This window comes from Triticum urartu, chromosome 1A (assembly GCF_056163025.1).
Source record: "Triticum urartu cultivar PI428250 chromosome 1A, HENAU_Tu73, whole genome shotgun sequence".
Lineage (NCBI taxonomy): Eukaryota > Viridiplantae > Streptophyta > Magnoliopsida > Poales > Poaceae > Triticum > Triticum urartu.
In genome coordinates this window covers 487,998,563-488,025,709 of record NC_141873.1, presented here as the reverse complement: position 1 = coordinate 488,025,709, position 27,147 = coordinate 487,998,563, and positions in this window count along the sequence as shown.

Genomic DNA, 27,147 nt, shown 5'->3' with positions numbered 1-27,147 from the left:
CCACAGTGTAATGGTGTGTCCGAACGTCGTAACCGTGCTTTATTAGATATGGTGCGATCTATGATGTCTCTTACCGATTACCACTATCGTTTTGGGGTTATGCATTAGAGACAGCTACATTCATGTTAAATAGGGCACCATCTAAATCCGTTGAGACGACGGCATATGAACTGTGGTTTGGCGAGAAACCTAAGCTGTCGTTTCTTAAAGTTTGGGACTGCGATGCTTATGTGAAAAAGTTTCAACATGATAAGCTCGAACCCAAATCGGAGAAGTAAATCTTCATAGGATACCCAAAAGAAAATGTTGGGTACACCTTCTATCACATATCCGAAGGCAATATATTCGTTGCTTTGAATGGATCCTTTCTAGAAAAGGAGTTTCTCTCGAAAGGGGTGAGTGGGAGGAAAGTAGAACTTGATGAGGTAATTGTACCTGCTCCCTTATTGGAAAGTAGTTCATCACAGAAATCTGTTCCTGTGACTACTACACCAATTAGTGAGGAAGCTAATGATGATGATCATGTAACTTCAGATCAAGTTACTACTGAACCTCGTAGGTAAACCAAAGTGAGATCCGCACCAAAGTGGCACGGTAATCCTGTTTTGGAGGTCATGTTACTTGACCATGACGAGCCTACGAACTATGGGGAAGCGATGATGAGCCCAGATTCCGCGAAATGGCTTGAGGCCATAAAATCTGAGATGAGATCCATGTATGAGAACAAAGTATGGACTTTGATTGACTTGCCCATTGATCGGTGAGCCATTGAGATTAAATGGATCTTAAAGAGGAATACGGACACTGATAGTAGTGTTACTATCTACAAAGCTAGAATTGTCGCAAAAAGGTTTTCGACAAGTTCAAGGTGTTGACTACGATGAGAGTTTCTCACTCGTATCTATGCTTAAGTCTGTCCGAATCATGTTAGCAATTGCCGCATTTTATGAAATCTGGCAAATGGATAAACAAAACTACATTCCTTACTGGATTTATTAAAGAAGAGTTGTATATGATGCAACCAGAAGGTTTTGTCGATCCTAAAGGTACTAACAAAATATGCAAGCTCCAGCGATCCATCTATGGACTGGTGCGAGCATCTCGGAGTTGGAATATATGCTTTGATAAGTTGATCAAAGCATATAGTTTTATACAGACATGCGGTGAAGCCTGTATTTATAAGAAAGTGAGTGGGAGCACTACAACATTTCTGATAAGTATATGTGAAAGAAATATTGTTGATCGGAGATAATGTAGAATTATTCTACAAAGCATAAAGGAATGTTTGAAAGGAGTTTTTCAAATAAAGACCTCGGTGAAGCTGCTTACATATTGATCATCAAGATCTATAGAGATAGATCAATACGCTTGATAAGTTTTTTCAATGAGTACATACCTTGACAAGATTTTGAAGTAGTTCAAAATGGAACAGTCAAAAAGGAATTCTTGCCTGTGTTACAAGGTGTGAAGTTGAGTAAGACTCAAAACCCGACCACAGCAGAAGATAGAGAGAGAATGAGAGTCATTCCCTATGCCTCAGCCATAGGTTCTAGAAAGTATGCCATGCTGTGTACCAGACCTATTGTATACCCTGCCCTGAGTTTGGCAAAGGAGTACAATAGTGATCTAGGAGTAGATCACTGGACATTGGTCAAAATTATCCTTAGTGGAATAAGGATATGTTTCTCGATTATGGAGGTGACAAAAGGTTCATTGTAAAGGGTTACGTCGATGCAAGTTTTGACACTGATCCAGATGACTTTAAGTCTCAATCTGGATACATATTGAAAGTGGAGCAATTAGCTAGAGTAGCTCCATGCGGAGCATTGTTGACATAGAAATTTTGCAAAATACTTACGGATTATTGTTGCAGACCCATTGACTAAACTTCTCTCACAAGCAAAACATGATCACACCTCAGTACTCTTTGGGTGTTAATCACATAGCGATGTGAACTAGATTATTGACTCTAGTAAACCCTTTGGGTGTTGGTCACATGTCGATGTGAACTATGGGTGTTAATCACATGGCGATGTGAACTAGATTATTGACTCTAGTGCAAGTGGGAGACTGAAGGAAATATGCCCTAGAGGCAATAATAAAGTTATTATTTATTTCCTTATATCATGATAAATGTTTATTATTCATGCTATAATTGTATTAACCGGAAACATAATACTTGTGTGAATACATAGACAAACTAAACGTCACTAGTATGCCTCTACTTGACTAGCTCGTTAATCGAAGATGGTTATGTTTCCTAACCATAGACATGTGTTGTCATTTTATTAATGGGATCACATCATTAGGAGAATGATGTGATTGACATGACCCATTCCATTAGCTTAGCACCCGATCGTTTAGCATGTTGCTATTGCTTTCTTCATGACTTATACATGTTCCTGTGACTATGAGATTATGCAACTCCCGTTTGCCGGAGGAACACTTTGTGTGCTACCAAACGTCACAACGTAACTGGGTGATTATAAAGGTGCTCTACAGGTGTCTCCAAAGGTACATGTTGGGTTGGCGTATTTCGAGATTAGGATTTGTCGCTCCGATTGTCGGAGAGGTATCTCTGGGCCCTCTCGGTAATGCACATCACTTAAGCCTTGCAAGCAATGCAACTAATGAGTTAGTTGCGAGATGATGTATTATGGAACGAGTAAAGAGACTTGCCGATAACGAGATTGAACTAGGTATTGAGATACCGACGATCGAATCTCGGGCAAGTAATATACCGACGACAAAGGGAACAACGTATGTTGTTGTGCGGTCTGACCGATAAAGATCTTCTTAGAATATGTAGGAGCCAATATGAGCATCCAGGTTCCGCTAATGGTTATTGACCGGAGACGTGTCTCGGTCATGTCTACATTGTTCTCGAACCCGTAGGGTCCGCACGCTTAACGTTACGATGACAGTTTCATTATGAGTTTATATATTTTGATGTACCGAAGGTTGTTCGGAGTCCCGGATATGATCACGGACATGACGAGGAGTCTCGAAATGGTCGAGACATAAAGATCGATATATTGGACGGCTATATTCGGACACCGGAAGTGTTTCAGGTGATTTCGGAGAAAACCGGAGTGTCGGAAGGGTTACCGGAACCCCTCGGGGAAGTATTGGGCCTTAGTGGGCCTGAGGGGAGAGAGAGGGCATCAGCCCAGGAGGTGGCGCGCCCCCTCCCATGAGGAGTCCGAATTGGACTAGGGGAGGGGGGCGCGGCCCCTCTTTCCCTCTCCCTCTCCCTCTCTTTCCTTCCCCCTTCTCTCTTCCTAGTTGGACTAGGAAAGGGGAGTCATACTCCTACTAGGAGGAGGACTCCCCCCTCCTTGGCGCGCCCCAAGGGCCGGCCGGCCTCTCCCCCTTGCTCCTTTATATACAGGGGCAGGGGGGTACCTCTAGACACACAAGTTGATCTTCGTGATCGTTCTCTTAGCCGTGTGCGGTGCCCCCCTCCACCATAATCCTCGATAATATTGTAGCGGTGCTTAGGCGAAGCCCTGCGATGGTAGAACATCAAGATCGTCACCACGCCGTCGTGCTAACGGAACTCTTCCCCGACACTTTGCTGGATCGGAGTTCGGGGATCGTCATCGAGTTGAACATGTACTAGAACTCGGAGGTGCCATAGTTTCGGTGCTTGATCGGTCGGGCCGTGAAGACGTACGACTACATCAACCACGTTGTGCTAACGCTTCCGCTTCCGGTCTACGAGGGTACGTAGACAACACTCTCCCCTCTCGTTGCTATGCATCACCATGATCTTGCGTGTGCGTAGGAATTTTTTTGAAATTACTACGTTCGCCAACACAACTAGTGTCTTCTGTGGGATGAATACCGTGCAAGCAGAGACGTAAGATTTGCACGAATAAGGGAAGAGGAGTACCTTTTTCGGTTGCCGGTGTGGTCACCTCCACATGTCGCGCCGATCTTCTTCTTTTTACCGGGGAAACCGATGTTCGGAAGGGTGCAGGCTTGGACAAACCCATGGCCAAATTGTTGACTGTGTTGCTGTGGCCGTATGTCGGTGGAGGGGAAGCAGATCCGAGGCGGCGAAGGACGGCGTAGCAGGAATAGCTCCGGTGCGGTGGAGGGTGGCGAAATTGGAGCGGCAGCGTTGAGGCGCAGGACGGCGTGGTTGAACTGGCTCGGGTACGGACGGCTCGGCCTCGGCTTCAACTACTAGCGGTGGAGGGCGTTATGGTTGAGGTTGCGGTGGACGACGATGTCAGGGTATCGGCTCCGGCGTGATGGAGTAAGGTGGCGTTTGATGGGTGGGATGGGGTGGCGGACGGAGGACGTTGGGATTTCGCGGCTGGTGGAGAGGTAATTTTGGCGCCCACGGAGTACGAGTGGGGAATCGGACGGGTGGGGGGAACCATGTTTCGGTCTGGGACGCGCTTGTTTTTGGCTTTTTTGAACAGAAGATGGGACGGGCTTTTTTGAAATTTGGGGAAAGTACAAACTTTGCCCCCCTCTTAAATTTTGGACCTACTGCAGGTCGGGGGTAGGATGGTAATCCCAGGTGTCCCAAATAGTGGGAGGGAGCGATTTCGGCCGCGCGCATGTGTGCTTAGGCGGCCATTGTGTATAAATGTTTTTTGGATGTGGTTGTGTGGCGTCTAGATGAAGCTACAAACCTACCCCGGTTTAGACCTTTGGACGTCGGGCCGGTAGGTTTCACGGGTCGGAGTTATTAGAAAAGTAATTTCCTTGTAAACATTGGTCTCACGTGGTTTCGGGCGAGTAGCGGCTCTTTTGGCGCTTCGTTCAAAATTTTGAAACACAAGCATTCACGTTTAGAGTACTCTTGAACTATGAGGATTGACCTAAATAGACAACGTTATATTTGACCATGTATGTTTGAAAACCTCATTAAATTATCCACTTCTTTTTGAAATTTTGACACTTGAAAATCCTATAACTATGTTATTTTGGAATGGAGGAGCTAAATTTGAATCTATTTTGTACACGACTACATATGCTATTATGTACAAAATCTTAGCAAAGATTGGTGCCCCCATAATTTAGGTATGGTTTACAAATGCCATGATATCAAATTCAAATAATTGAATGGACTTCATGTTGAATTCGATTTTTTGAAACCACCTTAAGTTGAATTCAAATGTATGCTAGTTCATAGGTAGCTACTTATAATGTCCATTGTGTAACTTTCGTATGTATAATGTGCTTTACACACACAACATGAACTATACTCACGTTTATATTCGATTGCTAAAGCGATGCATTGTCTGGAGTTCAAAATACTAACTATGTGGATCAATTGTGTCGAATAATAACATAGACATGCTCAAATTCGATAGAATCTAGATGTCTGATTGATCAATGACCGCTCCTTACGTGAATTGCAAATATCATGATCCAATCCTAATATTTGGATACAATTTATATCTTTAATCAATGTGTAGAGCAGTCTTTTACGTGTAGTTTCACTCTCCATCGGTGGTCTCTCACACATGCTCACACACTCTCTCCCGAGGTGTATTTCTTGCACACATGCTCTATATATAACCCTCCCTCCCTCTCGTAACCATTTACAACTGTTTTCACTAACCTTTATCACAAGCACTCTTCCTCTCGCAAACATACACACGCACAATCCTCATCGACCCTTTCTATATACATGGACCTGCCGACGTGTCTCATGTACGCACATTATCTTTACGCCTGTCTCTCACGCATTGTCTCACACCTCTCTTCCTAATCGACGAGTATGATTCTAGCAGAGCATTCTGTAGGATGCCCCTTAAAGTTAGGTTGGATGAATAGTAATATCAGAGATAAAGGGGTTACATTAGTCCGAGAACCTAGGGTTACAAATCCTAGCCGGCTTTGTCAGTGGACACAGAGTCCTTCACAATTCTGCTATCTTTGTCTTGTACGACTAGTCATCCATGGGTCTTCCTAAATGCGTCACGGGCCGACCAATGTGGCGCAGGACGGAACCGAACGAAGGGCCTCACCTCGACCCACCGGACCTCACGCGGTGACACACCCTCTGCCCCCATGTCTCATTATCTTCTCACACCCACACATACCAACACAAACACCACACACACACAAAATTTCTCCTGGTGCCTCTATTCCCTCCCCCTTGCATATACACAGTCAAGGGAATGGAATCTCTTGTCGTGACGTCATATTCGTCTCTCTCTCTAGACCACTCTCATTTCTCATGCTATCTCTCCCACGTCCCCCCCCCATCGGCCCCTCTATCCATGCCTCTCTCGAATATGTAATACACACACATACCTCTCTAGGCCCCGCCAAATGCATCAACTACACATTCACACATGTTACATCACGTACCCCATTGATCTAAAAAGCCCTCTCTTCATGTTTATTTCGCATACAACATTCCTTTGAATAAAGTGTGGCCAAAAAAATATTTTAGAGTTTCTACATATATACAACATTACAAAGTTATATGGAGGAGTACGAACGCTAATTTTCATTGCGTGGTGCCCACAATGATATTTATTCCGCACTGTGAATTTGTATATTTTTATACTATATACAAAGTTAGTCATAATAAAGAGAAACGAAGAGCATCTCTCTCTCAATCGCATACCCCCCTGTACGCCCCTTTCACGTATGCACACAAAACTATCTCCAGCTCCTCTAAAAGTAAGCCCCCAGAAAATTCACGCATGTTTCATCTTTCTCTCGCGATATATGCAATGACGATCATTGTATTTGAAGCGAAAGCACGATACGTACATTGGACTTCAGAATCCACTCATTACGGTCACCATTTACGTTTAGTGGTTATTATACAGTCACGTGCTCACCGTACAACTCTGTATTTGCTCATGACATGACTAGTTGACCAGTTAAACGCTCCACGTGGCACCTCTAGTGTTGCATCACATTATCTCACTACCATCGTGCCCACCTGTCGACTTGTATCTACTCTACATCTACACTCTTATAAAATCATAAAATACACTCTTATAAAAAACAGAGTTGGTGATGATGGTGTGTGTGCCATCCTGCAATATAGGTCGTCCGATTTATATCTGACGGATAGGAAAGAAACTATGGCAATTTTGCAAAAAGGTACCCACACACCTCTCCACATTTGCAAATAAGGCCTTCCCTCGTTCATCATTTTCTCTCACAAGATAAACAAGTCATACAAATGCATCTTGATGTTACGTGCAACGCACGGGCATCTTGCTAGTAAGAATGAAAACAAACGACAAAAAAAATATTTGGGCGGTGGTTCGAAGTCATGACCGCGGGCACAGCGGACAAGGTGGCCTTGTATTGGTATGCTGAGCCGTCTATTTTAACACATAGGAGCTGGTGTGGTGATTATACACACACGCACGCATGCACACGAACTGCATCCATGCAACACTCACACAAACACATGCACCCACGCACGCATGCAACACTCACACGTACACACGCAGCCACGCACGCACGCAACACTCACATGCACACACGCACGCATGCATGCACACACCAGTACACCACACGACCAACACACACTCTCACGCTCAAGTGCTCAACCTACACGTGCATGCGCACACATCAGGCCCTGACAGACACATACACAACCAGCTGATTCCCGCGCACGGGTTGGAGCCTTGTCGCGCCTGCGTAAATTTGTGTTTATCTGACCTTTTGCCTATGCGAACTAACAGGTGGGACCCATAAGGAATGTGGTCAATTTAACTAGTCAACATGGCGCCACGCAGACTATTTAGCCGGTCAACAGAGTGCAATCCGATGCTGAACTGTGAGCAAGTGACCGTATAATCACCGCAAAACATATATAGTGACCGTAATCAGCTTATTCTGAAGTTCGATGACCGTATTATGCTTTTCTCTCTGTAGGCCCTCCAAAACTACATCTCTACACGTTCTCACATGTTACACCTAACAACTATGCAATACAGCACTACTACTACACTCTAACACAATAAATCATATGTGTTTTTAGTTTTACTAGATATCATATTGTTACTTATAATTATTCAGTTTGCATACATTAAAATTACCTTTGAAATGTATGGCCAGTATCATCTACCGCGCGGGAAAAATCCCGTCCTTTCCTATTTAATCGGGTTTGTATCGATGGATCGTGCGAAACAGCAAAACTATAGTACTATACAATACAAGTGACAGTTCACTGGGTTGTCGTGTCGTCTACTCCTCCGTCGTAAGAGTGGAGCGCTCGCTTTCATAAATCTTCTAGTCCCTTTCGCCGACATGTGGGACATCAAGCTACCGGGTCCACGTGCCACACCGGAATACAGTGCAGAGCAGCCGGGGTGAAGCACCCCATTCATGGCACTGGTGTAGTAATGAGTAATGAGGCGTCAAATCACAAAGCTGCACCTTTCCCGCTGTTAAGTTGGAGGGACGAAGCAACCATCATTTCACTCGTTGCTGAATCCACTTCTCCCTCATCTTCTTCAACTTAACCACGTGTTGCTTCTGCCGTTGTTCTGCCTCATGTGGGACGCGGATCGGCTTGGTAAAGCACTGACACGTGGCACCGCATGTTAGCAAACCGCCAGGACAACGTCCTTCGAAAATAAGAAGCCTAATCCTAGACTTATAAAGGGCTATGTAGCTGCTATGTATACTTTCCATCTAATCTATATATGCCCCCCTGATTTTCAGGTGGGATGGGCCTAATCCTCTCCTTTAATCCAATCAAATAGTCCCACATCACATCAGTTCGTAACTTTACGTAAACCATTACGTGGATGTACCATTGCTCAAATAAGAAACCTCCCCCGCCATCCGCGCGGCAAAATCACCTCCTTTTTACTAATCTTGATTCTATAATTTTTTAGATCAATATAATTGAGATTTATATAGATAGCACATAGGAGCAAAACTAAGTGGTACGATTAAGGGCATCCACAATGTGTAGCCAAATGTGAAAATAGCTTTTGGCATCGTGGGAACCATTGTGAACGGTGTTGCCAAAGCCAAAAAGATGGAACCGAAGCTCCCTGATTGATTGATTGAAGGAATAGAAAAATGCAACGTCTCTCCTCTTTCTCCCATGCTTGGACGCATGTAGTACAGTATAGAGCACAGAGTCTACTCCCCTGTCCCTTCTATCACAAATCCCAAAGCAGTGAGGCATCAAATCACAAAAGCACGAACGAAGCAACCATCATTTCACTCTTCGCTGACTCCGCTTCTCCATCGTCTTCTTCAAGAAACCATCTCACCGCACTAGTACTCCTAGTAGTACTAGTAAAGGACTTCCTGGGTGCAAATAAGGCGGTTGTCTCGGCTTGCAGGTGGCACTTGCAAACGACTTACCGTGGTCTCCCTCAATGGTGTTCTCCGTCGAACGCACTTCGCCAAACCACAAAAAAAAAGATATCGTCGACGTCACCGCAATGGGGAAGGAAGTCAAATATAGTTACTACCTCCATTTTTTGTACACAAGGCCAGTATATCAAAATTACAATTTGCAAAGGGCCACTAACAATAGTCGAGGCAAAATTGATGGGGTTAGCAACCAAGGACATTAATATCCCCTGCATGCATGCGGAAGTGAGAAGGTTGGTTTGCATGGCGCTGCATTAATCAAGCGATGAGGAGTGAGATAGTTAGCTATTTGGTCTTTGGAGAAAAAAATACACATTAATTGACACATGAAACGAGGATTTGTATCGATTAAATCCCATGAAGGAAAACCCCGCCTTTCTTTTTTAACACTAGTACTCCTAGTACGTATGTACTTATCCTGTTTGGGCCTAGGCCTTGCATTGCCAAACTTTGCCACACATTTTTGCCAAGCTTGCCTAAAGTTTTCAAAATGAGAAGGAGGTACACTTGCGCACGGCTTTCGCGGTCGCACCGCACCCTCACACGGTCGCTCCTGCACGTCGCGGTCGCACCGCACCCTCACACAGTCGCTCCTGCACGCCGCAAACCCAACCAAGGGAACGCACCCTTACTGACACGTGCTGTCGCATGTGAATAAACCAAACTCAGCCATCCTATCGCTGACACATAATTTTCGTTCATAGAGTGTGTTTATCCAACCGCATGTTGGGGAGTATCCGTACGGCCCGTGCGGTGGTCTGTTGGGGAAGAAGAAGAGGCGAGGAAGAATGAAACAAGGGTTAGGAGACGTAGGATATTCATCCAACCGTCTGAAATGGTAGACTGACCCAAGTTAGGCGACTTGCATAACAAATATATGTTTTTACACAGCAAAAGATCCATAAAAACAACATAAAGAAAAACTATCACTGCTCGTGGAAAGAGACGGCCTCGTCGTCTTTGGCTGCCGGCGCGAACCAGCCATCGCTGCCGACGTGTGTCTCCGCACCGTGGTTGTCCTCGGCCTCCAGGTACTCGTTCAAGCGGAGCGTGCGGGCGCTCTGCACGGACGAGAGCACAGCCCGGTTCAAGTCGAGGACGTCCGGTTCCGCCTGCAGGAGGGCCTCGATGGCAGCGGCATCCGCGCGCTCCGCGTCGAGTCGAGCCTCCACCGCCCGGTTCAAGTCCAGGAAGCCCGGTTCCGCCTGCAGGAGGGCGTCGATGAGAGCGGCATCCGCGCGCTCTGCGTTGAGTCGAGCCTCTGCCGCCCGGTTCAAGTCCAGGACGTCTAGTTCCGCCTGCAGGAGGGCCTCGATGGCGGCGGCATCCACGCGCTCCGCCTCAAGTTGAGCCTCCGCCGCCCGGTTCACATCCACGACATCCGGTTACGCCTGCAGGAGAGCCTCGATGGCAGCGGCATGCGCACACTCCGCGTCAAGTTGAGCCTCTGCCTCCCGGTCCTCCCTTAGTATTGCCATGTTGAACCGCTAGTCCGCCTGCACCGTGAGGGACTCGGACGCCGGCACGAAGTCGACGTCCATCGTCTCATACCCATCGGGGGCCTTCTGCGCCGCGACCTCCGCCATGAACATTGGATCGGCTTCCTCCTCCTCGTAGCTTGGCTCCAGAGAACTTGGGGATTGGCCCGCCGCAAAGCGAGCTTGGGACTGGAGGTCTGTGGCGCCCACCGCTACCGCGATTTCTGCGCGGCGCTCCAGCGTCAGCATCTTGTAGTAAGTGATCTTGCGGCGCACCATGGCTTTCCGGCGAACTAGGGGACGCTTGATGTGGGCTAGGGGATTGAAATGTGGGGGAATGGGCTGGAGATTTGGTGTGCTTTTAGGGCAGTGGCTGGCGTAGGCCGAGCAGCGAAGGTTTTGGTGTGAATAGTGGTTCCGGTGATGACCGGTCAATCGGTTTTGACTGTACATCACTCTTGTCGCGTTCGCGTTGCAGCCCGACACGCTGGACCCTCCACGTCGCTCACCAAATGGAACGCGCTTTGTCTTGTGTTTTCGCTCGCTTGTGGGACCGCAGTTGAGAGCAAACCGACGTCCCTCCCCCTCCCCCGCCCGCGTCATTTATTACCACCACTCCCTCCGTTTTATGCGGAGTAAATAAAAACAGAGGGAGTATACTACGGATGAGGATCCCCTGATGTGGTCGAACCCATTGAGTAACTGACATGCGGGGCCTAGCAAGCATGGGGTCCGCCAGTAAGTGACCGAAAGGGAGGGTAAGGCAGGGATATCTACGTCAGAGGATCCACTTCCACTATACTACTTTGACCAAATGTTAGAGTAATAATATATGACATGCAACTTACACAAATGTTAGAGTAATAATATATGACATGCAACTTACACAAAGCATACAGGGTCTAATGCATTTTTCGAGGCTAACTTTGACCAAATGTTAGAGTAATAATATATGGCATGCAACTTACACAAAGCATACGGTCAAATTCGTATGTGAAAGGAGTTTCCAATGATATAATTTTCACATTATACATCTCATGTACTATTAATCTTGTCAATAGTCAAATTGGAAACCATCTCGAGTACAAATCTAGGAGTACGTACGAATCTAACAATATTGATTGGGCGTTGTTGAATGTTGATACCTTTTTGATCAAAGTAGAGATACTTTGACTACACATAAAACTTATATGTAAACTCGAAAGGATAGGAGGGAGTATATTGTACGTTCAAAAACGAAACAAACATTGAATACCCATTATATATGATTTGCGGATGCTATGATCACCGGTTCAAAATTCTGAATCCGCCTTAGGTATCACGTGCCCCCACTCGTTCCCTCTCGATTTCATCTCGGGGTCCGGAGATCTATTGAAAGAGGACTAGGGTGGGTACATGCGAAGGATACTCGGCAGAATGTTCAAATGAGGCATGCAGGAGCATGGACTCGACTGGAGGGCGACATGATCGATGGAGAAGAGGGTTGGAGAGGAATGAGAAATAAGCAAACGCCACATGATTATACTTGAACGGCTCAAATAAACAATAATTTGTCTCACTTGGCCTACATAGTGAAAGGCCTAATGCGCAACGCGGAGCACTGCCGCTCGAATATGGCCGGGAAAACAGGGAAACCGACATGTGGGGCACACCCGTCGGGACGACGTAGCGCAGACTAGTCCAATGGAGGAGCTGGCCCATGACCTCCTCGCCACCGACAACCGTTCATGTGGGTCGTTGGGGCCAACAATGGGGCGCAGCTCCAGCACCGCCTGTGGACACGGCGACCGCGGTGAGCGACACGCTCATATCGTCACTAGACACGGTCGGTTTCAGTGTGTCGAGGGTGGCGTTAGTGATGTGGCATGACCAACGGTATGTTTGTTTTGTGCCCAAGGTTGCCCCATCAAAGCATTGGGTAGCCAAAATTTTGGTTGAGGTATTGGTTGCCCATGATTTGGCCGACATTGGCAAGAAAAATGGACTAGAGTTGGCTAGAGTTCATTGGCATGCCAAAGAAATGGCAACCATCCAAACAAAGACCATTCTTTGGGTCATGACCAAAATTTTGGTTGAGGTATTGGTTGCCCATGACTTGGCCGACATTGGCAAGAAAAATGAACTAGAGTTGGCTAGAGTTCGTTGGCATGCCAAAAAATGGCAACCATCCAAACAAAGACCAATCTTTGGGTCATGACCAAAATTTTGGTAAGGTGCACTTTGGCCACAATCCAAACACACCCCAACACCCGGCTCGTCGAGGATGCACGGGGCGCCGCGACGCGTCCGCGGAGTGGTGTAGCGTGGCCAACTACATCCTCTGGACCTGAGACCATGCTGGGTCGTCTTGCTTTTTCAATGACATGCGGGGATCACATGTGAGCAAAGGGCATCTCCAACGTTGCCACGACCGCAGCTGACTACCCTGGCACACCAAAACCCTCGTCCCTCGCGTCGTCGCGCGGTGCGTTCCCAGCCGGCGCCCGCTGCCCGCATTCATGTCGTCCGTTCGTATGTCGTCGTTAAGAGGCTCGGTGCCCGAGGAACCAACTCCGGTGACTTAATGACGCACCCAGACGCTTGGCCTCACCGGAATGCGCTACTTAAAGCGGCAACGCCCAGCTAACCTCCACACCATAGCGCATCGTTCTCCTACCTGGCACCACATCCGCCATGACCGCAAGTGCGAACGCTCTGCGGGAGAGCTTGTCTTCGGGGATGAAGCTCGAGGTCGCCGCCCTCGCTCAAGTCGCCTCTCGTGACGCAATAGCGGCATAGCCGGACGCGGACGCGACCGCACAAGCGGTGGCCACGCTGGCGGCCGACGACGGGAGCACCATCAGCCACGCGTCCTACTTGCCGCCGTCCAACGTCCGGCACCGCTGAGGTTGGGAACTCCTCCGAGGATGAGTAGGGCATGGGAGGCGGCAGGGCATGGTGTGCCAACTGGCCGGTCCGTATCCCGTGTTCTACTCTTCCTCGCCGGAGACCGCACCTTCACTTCACGGGTCTTGAACCCCGCCCCCGTACATAGAGATCGCAGATGGAGGACGTCGGTCGCCGCCGTAGAATAGGTTTAGGGTCGGGTTTCTTTTATTTTTTTGTCCTATAAAAGTTTGAAATTTAATGAAAATCTGTCGTGTTTGCATTAATCTCGGCCGGTGTATATGAACTTTCATAATAATATACATATTGTAGGAGTACTAGCAAGATGCCCGTGCGTTGCACGGAAGATCAAGATCTTGTGGGAGAAAAGGATGAACGAGGGAAAGCCTTATCTGCAAATGTGGAGAGGAGTGCGGGTAAATTGTCATAGTTTCCTTCCTATCTGTTAGATATAGATCGGACGGCCTATATTGCAGTATGACAGGCACACCATCATCACCAACTCTGCTTTTTATTGAACCGAGACAAATCTAACATGCGAAGTAAAATAAACACATAGGGTCTATACATACACAAATTATCTTAGGCACTCCAATAGTACGTCCACTACACATTCACGCATTTCACATCTTTCTACATCTACGAGAACCTACGAAAGGGTTAACGTAAATTGCCTCTCTCTCTCCTCCCCTGATTTTCATGGTGGTGGGCCCCTCCCTCCCCCCAATCTACAATCAACATCTCACACGGTTCACATTACGTTAATTACGTAACTGGTATTACGTAGGTGTAGCATTACTCGTCCTAAAAAACCCAACTAAGCCAACCTCCCAGCATATCGCGCGGGAAAAGACCCAGCCGCGCCGTTTTAGTCGGGATTACCGGATTACTAGTAGTAGTATCAATGGATCGCGCGAAGCAACATTTTTTTTGAGGGGGCGAAGCACCTAGTTTAAAAGGAAAAAAGGCGGTACACTCACAGCACTCCTGTCGCGGTCGCATTGCACCCCACACACGTTCGGTCCTGCACACGGCTCACGCAAACGGAACGCGCTTCGGCTTGCCTCTTCACTGACACATGGGACTGCATTTGGAGAAACCGACCATGCGCCAAATTCCCCCCGCCCACGGCACGAAAATCCTCTCCCCCCCCCACCGCGTGAAAATCCTCCCCCCCCCCCACACCCAAAAATTCCCCCCAAATCTGATTCAACCGCCGTTTGGCCAACTAGCCAATAATATTCCCCAAACCCCCCTCCCCCTGTCCCCCTCCACTCCATTCACTCCACCAAAGCCGCCCTCCCTGCCGCGCTGATACGTCGGCGCCGCGGTTCGGCGATCCTCTCGCTCCCATAGTACGCTCTCGTAGACTGTCGTCCTCTAGCCGCGCCGCCACCTCTGGCTACGTTCTTGTGGAGGCGCACGGCGGTCAGCGCCGCAACCGTTGGCGACGTTCGTGTGGAGATGCACGGCGGTCAGCTTCTCTCACTATACGCTCATTCTAGACTGAGGCCCCGTTCATGTCGGTGTAGCGCTGAATGTTAGCTGATAGACGCTATTAATCTCACTGTTTGCCGAAGTAGTTTACTGTCAATATGCTCTGCTTAAGAAGCTTCCTTGCCCTGTTCTGCACTCAATCTGCTTAGCTGAGATGGCATGCCAAGGCTGATTAGTTGCTAAAATATCCTGCCATATATTTATTGTGACATAGACTGCCATGGTCTAGTAGCCAATCTGTTAGGTGAAACAGCTCTACACCATTTTATACTCGATCTTTGTTGCTGCGATGGCCTTCAATAGTTCGATGGTTGTGTGCCCGGCCTCATTGACTGCTGAAACAGCCTACCATAATTTGGCAATCAAATCTGTTTGCTGAATTAGCTTTACACATATTTCGTTACTTAGATCTGCTCGTCCAAATATCTTGCCATAGCTTTAGACATCGACCTAGGTATTTTTTTTCTGGACTTCATAAAAAAGCATATATGTTTTTCCTGTAATATCTAGTAGAAGAACTAATTTGTATTTCTAACAGATGGACAGAACTTGGATAACTTTTGCTCGAAGATTCTCCGCTGCATATGTCGAGGGGGTTGAAAACTTCATGAACTTTATCAGAGCTGAGTACGGTGGTCTGAAATCAGATGTGCTCTGCCCGTGTAGCAGTTGTATGAATTCAGTTACAAGACCCCAGTCAACTGTGCAAAATCATCTACACTTGTATGGGATGTCGGTCACATATACTAGGTGGGTTCATCATGGTGAAGCTGTGAACGTCAATGTTATTGACTACGTGGAAGCAGCAGATCACCATCTTGATCTGCCTGATGCTCAGGTGGAAGAGGAGGAGGAGGTGGTGGTGGCGGAGCCAGTGAGTTTGACCAACATTGAAACAATGCTACGAAATGCTCGTGCATTCCGTGAACTTTCACCTGCAGAAGAAAAACGGTGGGCCCGCATGTTGGAACAATGCAACGTTGTTATCACCCCAGGAAATAAGCTGTCAGTATTCTCAGCTATGGTCACCTTTCTTCAGGTGAAGACATCTGAGCGGATGACCAACAAATCATTCGATGCGATGTTGGCTGCTTTCCGCGAATCTTTCGTAGATGCGTCTGAGCTGCCACACACCTACAGTAAAATGAAGAATTTCCTTCATGCAGTTGGAATTGGATATGATATGATCCATGTTTGTAAGAATAATTGTGTTCTATTCCGGAAGGATTATGCCAACTTAAGTGAATGCCTGAAATGCAAATCATCAAGATGGAAAGATGGCGATGCTGTGAAGAGGATTCCTCATAATGTTCTGAGACATTTTCCAATTACACCAAGATTGCAGAGGTTGTTTCATGATGCTGAAACAAGAGAGGATGTACTGTGGCATTCTAGGAACCAGGAGTACAGAGATCAGAATGTAATGAGCCATTCATCTCATGGTAGTGAGTGGAAAAGCTTCAATGATAAACACAAAGAGTTTGCTGCTGACCCGAGAAACATTAGACTTGGCTTAGCTTCAGATGGATTTAACCCATTTGGCCACCAGAGCGCCACATATAGCATGTGGCCAGTGCTTGTTATCCCTTACAACATGCCTCCAAATGTTTGCATCAAAGAATCAAACTACATGATGGCCTTGCTCATCCCAGGTCCAAAAAGTCCTGGAAAGGATTTTGATTTATTCATGGAGCCTCTTGTGGAGGAACTTCAACGGCTATGGAAGGGTGTTCTCACTCGAGACCTATATAGCAGCCCACCATCTGATTTCTTTCTGCGTGCTGTTATAATTTGGTGCATCCATGATTATCCGGCTTTGGGCACTATGTCAGGGCGAACGACACATGGTTACAATGCATGTGTTCGCTATGACAGGAATCCGCCGTCATACGCAATACTTAGCAAGATCTGTTACATTGGACACCGTTGTTTCCTTGCCAAGGACAAGCCGCATCCTAGAAAATACCGAAGACATGTGTTCAATGCAAAGCATGAAAACCGTGATGCACCAAAGAGGCTCACCGCCGATGAGTTGCAAGTGGAATTAGAGAAGGTCAGGCATATTACACCAGGAAACCATCCTGGTAATAGTAGCGGGAAAAGGAAGCGTGGCAGGGTAGAAGAGAGATTATTGTTTACCCGCAGGTCCACTTTGTGGGACTTGGAGTGTTGGAAATATTTGGATCTGAGGCAGAATCTTGATGTGATGCACATCGAGAAAAATATATGTGACAGCATTATCGGCACACTTCTTAATATTGAAGGCAAGACGAAAGATACCTTAAAATCTAGGATTGATTTGACACACCTGGGTATCATAAAGGATTTGCAGGTGCAAGATGAAGGTAAACCACGGGATATGGCACCAGCTGTGTACATCTTGGACAAGGTAAAAAGAAAAGAATTCTGCGAGGTCCTGTCACGTGTGAGATTCCCACATGGATTTGCTTCCAACCCTGAAAGGAGAGTTAGTGCAGATGGAAACAAGGTACAAGGGTTGAAAACTCATGACTGTCATGTCCTACTTCAAAGGGTTTTACCTGTAATCCTTAGAGGATTGGGCCGCCCTGACTTATACAGAGAAGTTGCAGAGTTGGGACAATTCTTCAGGGAACTCTGTAGTAGGAATATCAGGATAGATGCTTTGGAGCGTCTTAGAGACAAGATACCAACTATCCTATGCGACCTTGAGAAAATATATCCTCCATCCTTCTTTGATGTGATGGTGCATTTGGCTGTTCATCTACCTGGTGAGGCACTACTTAGAGGTCCAGTACAGTATGGCTGGATGTACCCTATTGAAAGGCGGCTAGGCACTTTCAAGGGCTATGTTAGGAATAGAGCTAGACCCAAGGGTTCCATTGCAGAGGCCTACATTGCTACAGAAGCGTTGACATTCTGCTCAAAATACATTGAAACAGCTGATCAGCTTAGCAAAGAGGTGGGTGAAGACAATCCCGGGCTCAATGTTTCCAATTATTCTGTTCGAGTTACAGGGAAGAGTCGACAAGAGGACAAACCTAAAGATTTGGACAAAATGGTTTGGTCTGTGTTGAATAACTGTCCTGAGATACTACCTTATATCAAGTAAGTGCAGTACTGCAGCTTATACATCGTAATCTACTAAACTTGCAGCACATTCTTATATATTTAGATGTTCGACGCGATCACTATGTTATGCAGCATCTAAAAAGAGGAGTTACTGCCGCAAAATCCAAGAAACATTGACAAACTGGTTATGGCAGGATTTGCGAAATGGTTCAAGAACCATGTAAGCTTTTGAAGTGCACTGTCAGTTTTTTTAATATATTGAGTACATAAGATGATCAACTTGTCTATTTTCTAACCATAGGTTAAGAAGATGCGGGAGGATGGGCAGGCAGTTGATGATGCCCTTTACTCACTAGCAATGGGTCCTGATACTCGGGTAAGACATTATGAATCTTGCGTTGTTGGAGATGTGCGCTACAACACCCTTGCACGAGATGAAGGCAGGAAGACACAAAACAGTGCCATCATGAGCATGGATACGTATGACAAAGAGACAACTGAAATGTATGCTAACATAACAGACATTATTCAGTTGCAGTATATCTCCAGTTTCGAGGATCATCGGTGTGTGGTTCTGTTGTGCTGTCGTTGGTATAACCTGTTGTCCAGCATCGCAAAACCCAGAGTTGATGATTATTTCAAATCCATCAATGTCAAGGCGGCGTACCAGACCAACGAGCCTTTTATTTTGGCAAATCAAGCAACACAGATATTTTTCTTGGAAGACACATTTGCACGTAGCGATAACTGGAGAGTATTGCAAAGGTTTGAGCAGAGGAATTCATTTAATGAAGTTGCACAACAAGATGATGCTTACACTGCTCCTGATGTACAAGATAACACAGATGTTCCTAATATCTTTGAGAACCATCACGTCAATGGCGCCAGCGAAAAGATTGCCTGTCGTGCTGTGGACATACAAGAGTTGATCAAGAAGAAGCCAACGTTCGAGGATGTTGAGGACGAAGAAGAAGATGACACCGTGGAGAATTACGATTCAGACTGATACACATGGTGAAGATGTTGACGCTGCTGCTGCGGATGATGATTACATTGCTTTTGTCGTATTTGCCTGTCAGAAGACGTTTTTTATATACTATGTGAAATTGTGTTTGCTATGACAACTGAAACCTGATGAACATGTTGTTTAGTATTTTGCTGTGAGAACATCACTTGTTATGTATGCTGATTTGTGTTTGGTGATTGTCTGACAACTAAAACATGATGACATTGTTGTTTAGTTGTAATCATATTTGGCTGTGAAACTTGAATTTGATGACATAGTTTGCTGTTGGACTGCAATTTGCTCAACGTCTTCGAATGAGAACAAAGCTGGCCCGATAGGGCCTCTGCTATTTATTTATTTATATGAGCAAAAGGGGATACCCCCTGATTTCCGTTAATAGAAATCATTAGATGTTCACAACACTACGCCCAGCCTGCTACACAGGTTTCATTCATTACTAGTTTCAGCAAAGTGCTCATGTCGTAGCCACTGAATACATCACGAGTGCTACATACGCTGCAAATAAAGAGACAATCATCCTATAGAGCACATCGATTTTTCCCATTATCTTCACAAGCTCTTTCATCTCCTCATTGCTGTCAAGGCCGTTCAGCAGCTGTTGCTTGTCCATGATCAGAGGAACTGCATCTTTAAGCTTCTGCTCTGCATCTTCCTCTTCTATCGTTCCTTCAGTTACTTGTCCAACACCCCAACCTGCTGGTATTGGGATTCCTCAGCTAACCACATAATCAGCGTAGTTGCATTCCCCCACACCGGCAACTTCCTAGAAATACAAATCACGCAAATCTTCCCTTTTCTGCACGAATCAAATTGGTAGATCATCAACCAAACTATTAAAAAATCAGTAACTGAAAGCAGCAGAACAACACTTAAACATATTATTACCCCATGATTCGGGCATTTGTAGAAGACTCGGCCAGGGTTGCGGATTGTGGTTGAGACGCGACAGATGACTTTGCGTGATTTGCAGCAGTGGCACCACACCAACGGCAGCGGGTTGCGATGAGCAATCGGCTACAGTGCACGTGCTGGTGAGGGTGTGATGAGACCCACAAGCGATGGTACGGGTTGCGACTTGGCGCATATCTGGTTGTTGCCTGCTGAAGAGCAGGTGGATGAGCAGCCAGCGGACATGGTTGCTGCGGCCAGAGCTTCTGATGCTAGGAAGAGTAAGTAGAGAAGAGGAGAAGCGAACGTTGGATATGTCAGTTTCATTACTTGCAGAGTAGCATAGCACCATATATAGTCATAGTCTAGGTTTGGATTCGAACCAGCTATAGGAGCACGTCTTTATTTTTTCTAAAACTCGGCAACGTCTCATTACTGGTACACTAGCTTGTTCTGTACGCCTTCCCAAGTCTTTGATTTTCTTTCCCTTTTTTGCGAGGAAGGAAGGAAGACAAAATTGAGAGTTCCTGGGACTCGAACCCAAGACCTCTTGGTTGAAAACCAAGGGTGCTAGTCACTTATGTGGCGAACGTTCCCTGTGAGGAGGATGGCAGAAGAACGCATTTTCCTCGCAGTTTTCTTCCTATATATAAAAAAGTATGCTACTTGGTGTCCGCTTAGTCAACAAAACGATTGTGCCAACCTTGACCGTTGGATTGACATTCAATGTCTGTCGTGTTTCTTCAGTCTCTTCTTCCTCGAGCCGCCAAAGCCAAACCAGCGCCGGCGGGACCGCCTGCTCCCGCCTCCCACGGCTGGCTGTGATCTGCCCCGGCTCCTGTTCGTTCCCGTCCGAGGCCTCACCATCGTCCTCCGCCTTGGTTCCCTCGCCGCGGCGCCGCCCTCTAGTGTTGTCAACATGGTCAACAACCGAGAGGAATAAGGAGATGACTATACATGGTGAGGATGACAGTAGGGACCCAGCAGTGCGCGCAGTAATTTTGTTATTTCGGGACGGAGAAGGGTATCAATTGGGTTGTGCGGGACCCGTGGCCCGTCTAGCCCAGGCTTGTATTTCATATGTTTAGCACATGACCAGCCCAGTTTGTTTTTTTCCTTTCTGAAAATTGCTAGCCAGCTATTTTGTTTTTTTTTGCAGAATAACCAATGTAGGCCTACTTGCTTTTCTACGCCCTGCTGGGCCGGAAATCTTTCAAGAGGAGGAGGGATGCATTTTGCCTAGAAAATGTCCTATAAGTAATAAGAAATGGGCTATAAGTAATAATAAATGGGCTGTAAAATGAAAAAATACAGCAAACAGACAATTAGTTCCAAAATATTGTTTTCTTTCGGATTTTGATATTTTAAATTTCATTATTTTTGTGCGGGTAAAATTTCATTGAATTTAAATTAAGGTATATTTAGATTTAAAATTAATTTGAATCTGGCTAGAAATTTCGGGCTGTATGCTGTTTGAGACAGATTTGGAGGCTGACTTGTGGGTCTACTAGGTTGACGTGTACTTTGGCTTTGTCAACTTAGTCCACAAACGATTCTAGCAGTAGTGACCGTTGGATGTTAATCCAACGGTCGTGCTGCTTCTTCAATATCTGATCTTCTTGCTCCAGCCGCCCAAACCAGCTCCGGTGGGACTGCCTGCTCCCGCCTCCCGTGGCCGGCTGTGCTGCCGCACAGGCCGCACCGCCCCACCCTACTTCATTGCTGGCCAGGCCATTCCTCTACTCACCCACACCTCCTGTTATTTTCCGGCGACGGCAGCCGGACCAGTAAACCCTCGTACTCCCCACCGCGAGGGCAACCATTGTCGAGTCTTCCCCGGCTCCGTGTCGTTCCCTTCCTAGGCCTTGCCGTCGTCCACCGCCATGGTGCTCTCAGCGCGGCCTGGTCAACTTGGTCAACGAACGACATCCATCGGCCGTGGACTGTACGCGCAAAATAATGATTCCTCCACCTGACAGCTGGGACCCACCGGAAGGGCCTCTGTATTTCGCGAAAAAATGTTCCCCCCGCTGACATGTCAGACCCACCAGCTATATCTTCGCACGCAAGGAAGTGCCTCCTTATTACGCACAAAAAAATGAATACCCCCTGCTAGCTGGGACCCACCATAGTGGGAGGATGACTTGTGGGCCAACAAAGTTGACGGGGACGGAGGGCTTGGTCAACTTAGTCAATATGAACGATTCTAGCTCCAGTGACCATACGATGTCCATCCAACGCCCGTAGTGCTTCTTCAACCTCTGGTCTTCTTGCTCCAGCCGCCCAAAGCAGCGCCGGTCGTGCCGCATGCTCCTGCCTCCCGTGGCCGGCTGTGCTGCCGCGGAGGCCTCACCGCCCCCTACTATTCCCACCACTGGCCAGGCCCTGCGGCGACGGCAGCCTCACACCGCAGCCGAACCAGTGAACCCTCGTACTCCTCTCCGCGCAAGCTTCCACTGCCGCGTCTTCCTCGGCTCCGCGTCGTCCCCTTCCTAGGCCTCGCCATCGTCCACCGCCGTGGTGCTCTCCGCGCGCGTCATCAACATGTTCAAGGAACGACTTCCATCGGAAGAGTACTGTACGTGGAGAGGCTGACAGCTGGGTCCACGGCCACAGCCAGTTTTTTTGTGATTTGCCAAGTAAGCCGCTTTGTCAGGCATGTTGGGCTACAAATCTTTCAAGACGAGGAGAGCTTTCATTCGGCTGGCCGAGAAAATGGCCCATCAGTAATGAGAAATGGGCTGTACATTTTTAAAACACATCAAACCGGCAATTAGTTTCAAATATATTTTTTTTCATTTCAAGATTTTAAATTACATTAATTTTTATGCGTGGAGAATTTGTTGGATTTTATATTGATATACATTTATTTTTAAAATTAGTTTGAATGTGAGTCGAAATTTCGGGATTAAAAACAGTTCGGACCGCACCGAAATATGCAAAATTTCGTATAATTTTTTAACCGTGGCCACAATTTGGGTTGTAATGCTAACAAAGAGAATATGGGCTCCAAAAAAACCTTAAGAATTAGCAAATGGGCTGAAAATTATTAGAAATAATGGCAGATGGGTTGTATGCTGTTTTCCACAGATTTGAGGCTTTCCTAAAAAAAGGTTGACGCACAAGCAGTGACTGTTGGATGTCCATCCAATGGCCGTCGTGCTTCTTCAATCTCTGCTCTTCCTGCTCCAGCCGCTCAAACAAGCGCCGGCAGGACTGCCTGCTCCCTCCTCCCCGCGGCCGGCTATGCTGCCGCGCGGGCCTCACCGCCCCACCGTACTCCCATCGCTGGCCTAGCCATCCCTCTACTCACCCACACCTGCTGTTATTCTCCGGCGACGGCAGACGAACCAGTAAACCCTCGTACAGTCGTACTCCCCTCCACGTGGGAAACAACTGCCGAGTCTTCCCTGCCTCTGTGTCGTTCCCTTCCTAGGCCTCACCTCATCCACCGCCCTGGTGCTCTCGGCGCGGCCTGGTCAACGTGGTCAACGACCGACATGCATCTGAAGTGGATTGTACATGGAGAGGCCGACAGCCGGGTCCACGGCCGCACACAAGGAAATGCCTCCTTATTACACGCAAAATAATGATTCCTCCACCTCACATCAGGGACCCACCGAAAGGGCCTCTTTATTTCGCAAAAAAAACGTTACCGCCGCTGACAGCTCGGACCCACCAGCTATATCTTCGCACGCAAGGAAGTGCCTCCTTATTACGCACAAAAAATGAATACTCCCCCTGTTAGCTGGGACCCAGTATAGTGGCAGGCTGACTTGTGGGCCTACTAAGTTGACGGGGACGGAGGGCTTTGTCAACTTAGTCAATATGCATGATTCTAGCTCCAGTGACCGTACGATGTCCATCCAACGGTCGTAGTGCTTCTTCAACCTCTGGTCTTCTTGCTCCAGCCGCCCAAACCAGCGTCGGTCGTGCCTCGTGCTCCTGCCTCCCGTGGCCGGCTGTGATGCGGCGGAGGCCTCACCGCACCCTACTACTCCCACCGCTGGCCAGGCCATCCCTCTACTCACCCACACCCCCTGTTACTCTGCGGCGACGGCAGCCTCACACCGCAGCGAACCAATGCCCTCGTACTCCTCTACGCGTGGGCATCCACTGTCGCGTCTTCCCTGGCTCCGCGTCGTCCCCTTCCTAGGCCTCGTCATCATCCACCGCCCTGGTGCTCTCGGCACGGCGTGGTCAACGTGGTCAAGGAACGACTTCCATCGGACGTGGACTGTACGTGGAGAGGCTGACAGCTGGGTCCACGGCCGCGGCAAGGAAGTGCCTCCTTATTATGTGCAAAATAATTATTCCTCCACCTGACAGCGGGGACCCACCGGACGGGCCACCGTATTTCGCCCCCCTGACTGCTGGGACCCACCAGCTACATCTTCGCACGCAAGGAAGTGCCTGACAGTCGAGACCCACCTGGTCGAAGCATACGTAGCATTGTCATTCTGGTCGCGAACGTGTACGTACATATATACTGGTGGATGTAGAGGCGCGCACGTGTCATAGTAGAGGCGGCCAGGGTGCAAGAAAGAAAATACGGCCACGTATGTGTACATACGGGCGGGGTCTCGAACGCCTACTCACGCATACATACGGCGAGGGCTCGTTGACATGGCTGGGTCGGAACGGAGAAACAGTGTTGTCGTCGTGTTCATGGGGAGGCAACGGAATGCGTCGTGTTCATGGGGAGGCAACGGAATGCGTCGTGTTCATGGGGAGGCAACGGAACGCGTGGGAGCCAACCGGCTGGGTCGGAACGGAATGCGTGGTCGTGTTCATCGAGAGGGCTTGGACGGAACAGGTGATGGAAACGAGGCCTGGCGTACCGCACAACGGAGGAAACAGACCTCCTACGTTCAGAACGGGGTCCTGTTGATTGGGAGGGGTCTAGCGTACCGCAAAATGGAGGAAACGGACCTCCTACAGTCGAAACGGGGGTCCTGTTCATCGGGAGGGGTGTGGCGTACCGCAAAACGGACGAAACAGACTTGTGTTGGAGCGCTACGGTCGAAACGAGGGTCATGTTCATTGGGAGGGGTGTGGCGTACCGCAAAACGGGACTCCACGAGATACTGTTCATCTCCAACGTCGACCCCCTCCAGCCTCCATGAGCTATTGTTCATCCACTGTCAACCTCCTCCAGCCTCCACCTGCGACTGTTCATCCACGGGCTCCTGTTCATCCAGCCTCCACCGCGCGCTACTCCACCGGCTACTGTTCAACCAGCCCTCTCCACGGGCTCCTGTTCAACCACCCCTCCACGGGCTACTGTTCATCCTGCCCTCCACCGTCTACTGTTCATCCGGCCCTCCACGGGGTGGTTCTGTTCATCCAGCCCTCCACGGGGTCCTGTTCATCCAACCCCAACCGGCTCGATCGATCGGGGTCCTGTTCATCCAGAGGCAACACCACGGGGTCCTGTTCATCCACCCCCACCAGGAACTGTTCATCCACCACCACCCCCCGCAACGCTCACTGTTCAACCAGAGACAGCATCGATCGGCTTCAGTTAGCAGCAGTAGCGAAGGAATCGCTCAATCAGGTTCAGTTAACAGCCATCGATCGATCGCTTGGGTTCAGTAACGCGTAGCCTGCAGTGCAATCGCTCGGGTTCAGTTAGAGCCCAACTCCTCGCTCGGGTTCAGTTAGAGCCAATGCCTCGCACACACGCGCGTACGTGTACGAGAGAAACGCGCATCGCTCGGCCCCCGACCTCCCACCGTAACCGGGAACTCCCCGAAATTTTCCTCGCCCTCGCTTCTACCATGGTTTTTTCCGTCATGGACGGCCCAAAGAATGTCATGCAGCTGCGTCTCCGGCCCGCCCAAGACGAAAAGCCCATTTTATGTCATGATTTTTTTGTCATAGAAGTAGGAGCCCACCACATCTATGATGATACCGGGTTTTGTCACAATTATCGTCATAGAAGTGTCATATGTATGATAGAAAAAAATTCGTTCAGCACAAAATGTCACGGATGTGTCATTTTTTGTAGTGTTTGCATCATATTATTGATCATCTTTATAATATCTTTCTTTAAAATGATGGTTCGGATAATTGTGCTTAATTGTTAGAAGAAGAAGTCAATAAAATGTTTGGCACAAAATATTTGAATGATGAGCATGATTTCAATGTTGTTAGTATGAATTTTTTTGAATATCCATGATGCTAGTGATATGCAAAGCCATAAGATTGGGGATGCTATGTTTGATGAAGATGATATTTTTAGTCCCACAAGATTTGATGTGCAAATTTGTTATAATGATAGCATGCCTCCTATTATGATGATTATATTGATGAAAGTTGATTTGGAGAGGTCATGACTTTATTTAGTGATGAATCCACTATTTTGGAAGAGGTTTCAATTGATTTTGACAACAAATTTGCTATCTATGATGATTATGGTGATGACATATATGTATTAGAGAATAATTATAAGCATGAAACTTGTCATCGTGATTCTTATTTTCAATCCCATGATAGTTATTTTGTTGAGTTTGCTCCCACCACTATTCATGAGAATAATTTTGCTTATATGGAGAGTAATAAATTTTCTATGCTTGTAGATCACGGAAAGAATGCTTTATGTGATAGTTATATTCTTAGGTTCATTCATGATGCTACTGAAAATTACTATGAGGGGGGAACTTATGCTCAGGGGCGAAGCCAAGATTTGACGATAGGGGGGGCGAAGAAGACACCGAACATATTTTTTTAACAATGACCATACATAGAGGAACACAAGATAATATCTATTTTTCAATTAGAAAATTGTCTTTTTTTTGTTAGTTTGAATGTGGCTCTTACACCCAAAACACAGAACAAAGTCGATAACCCTATATGGCGATTCTAGCTTGTTGTAAATTTTACTCATGCTAGAATATTTGATCGGTACTTTGTGTACCAGCTAATTTGATATTGAAGTCATCATGCATACAAACTCGTAGAGTTCTAATGGTCCCAAAAATA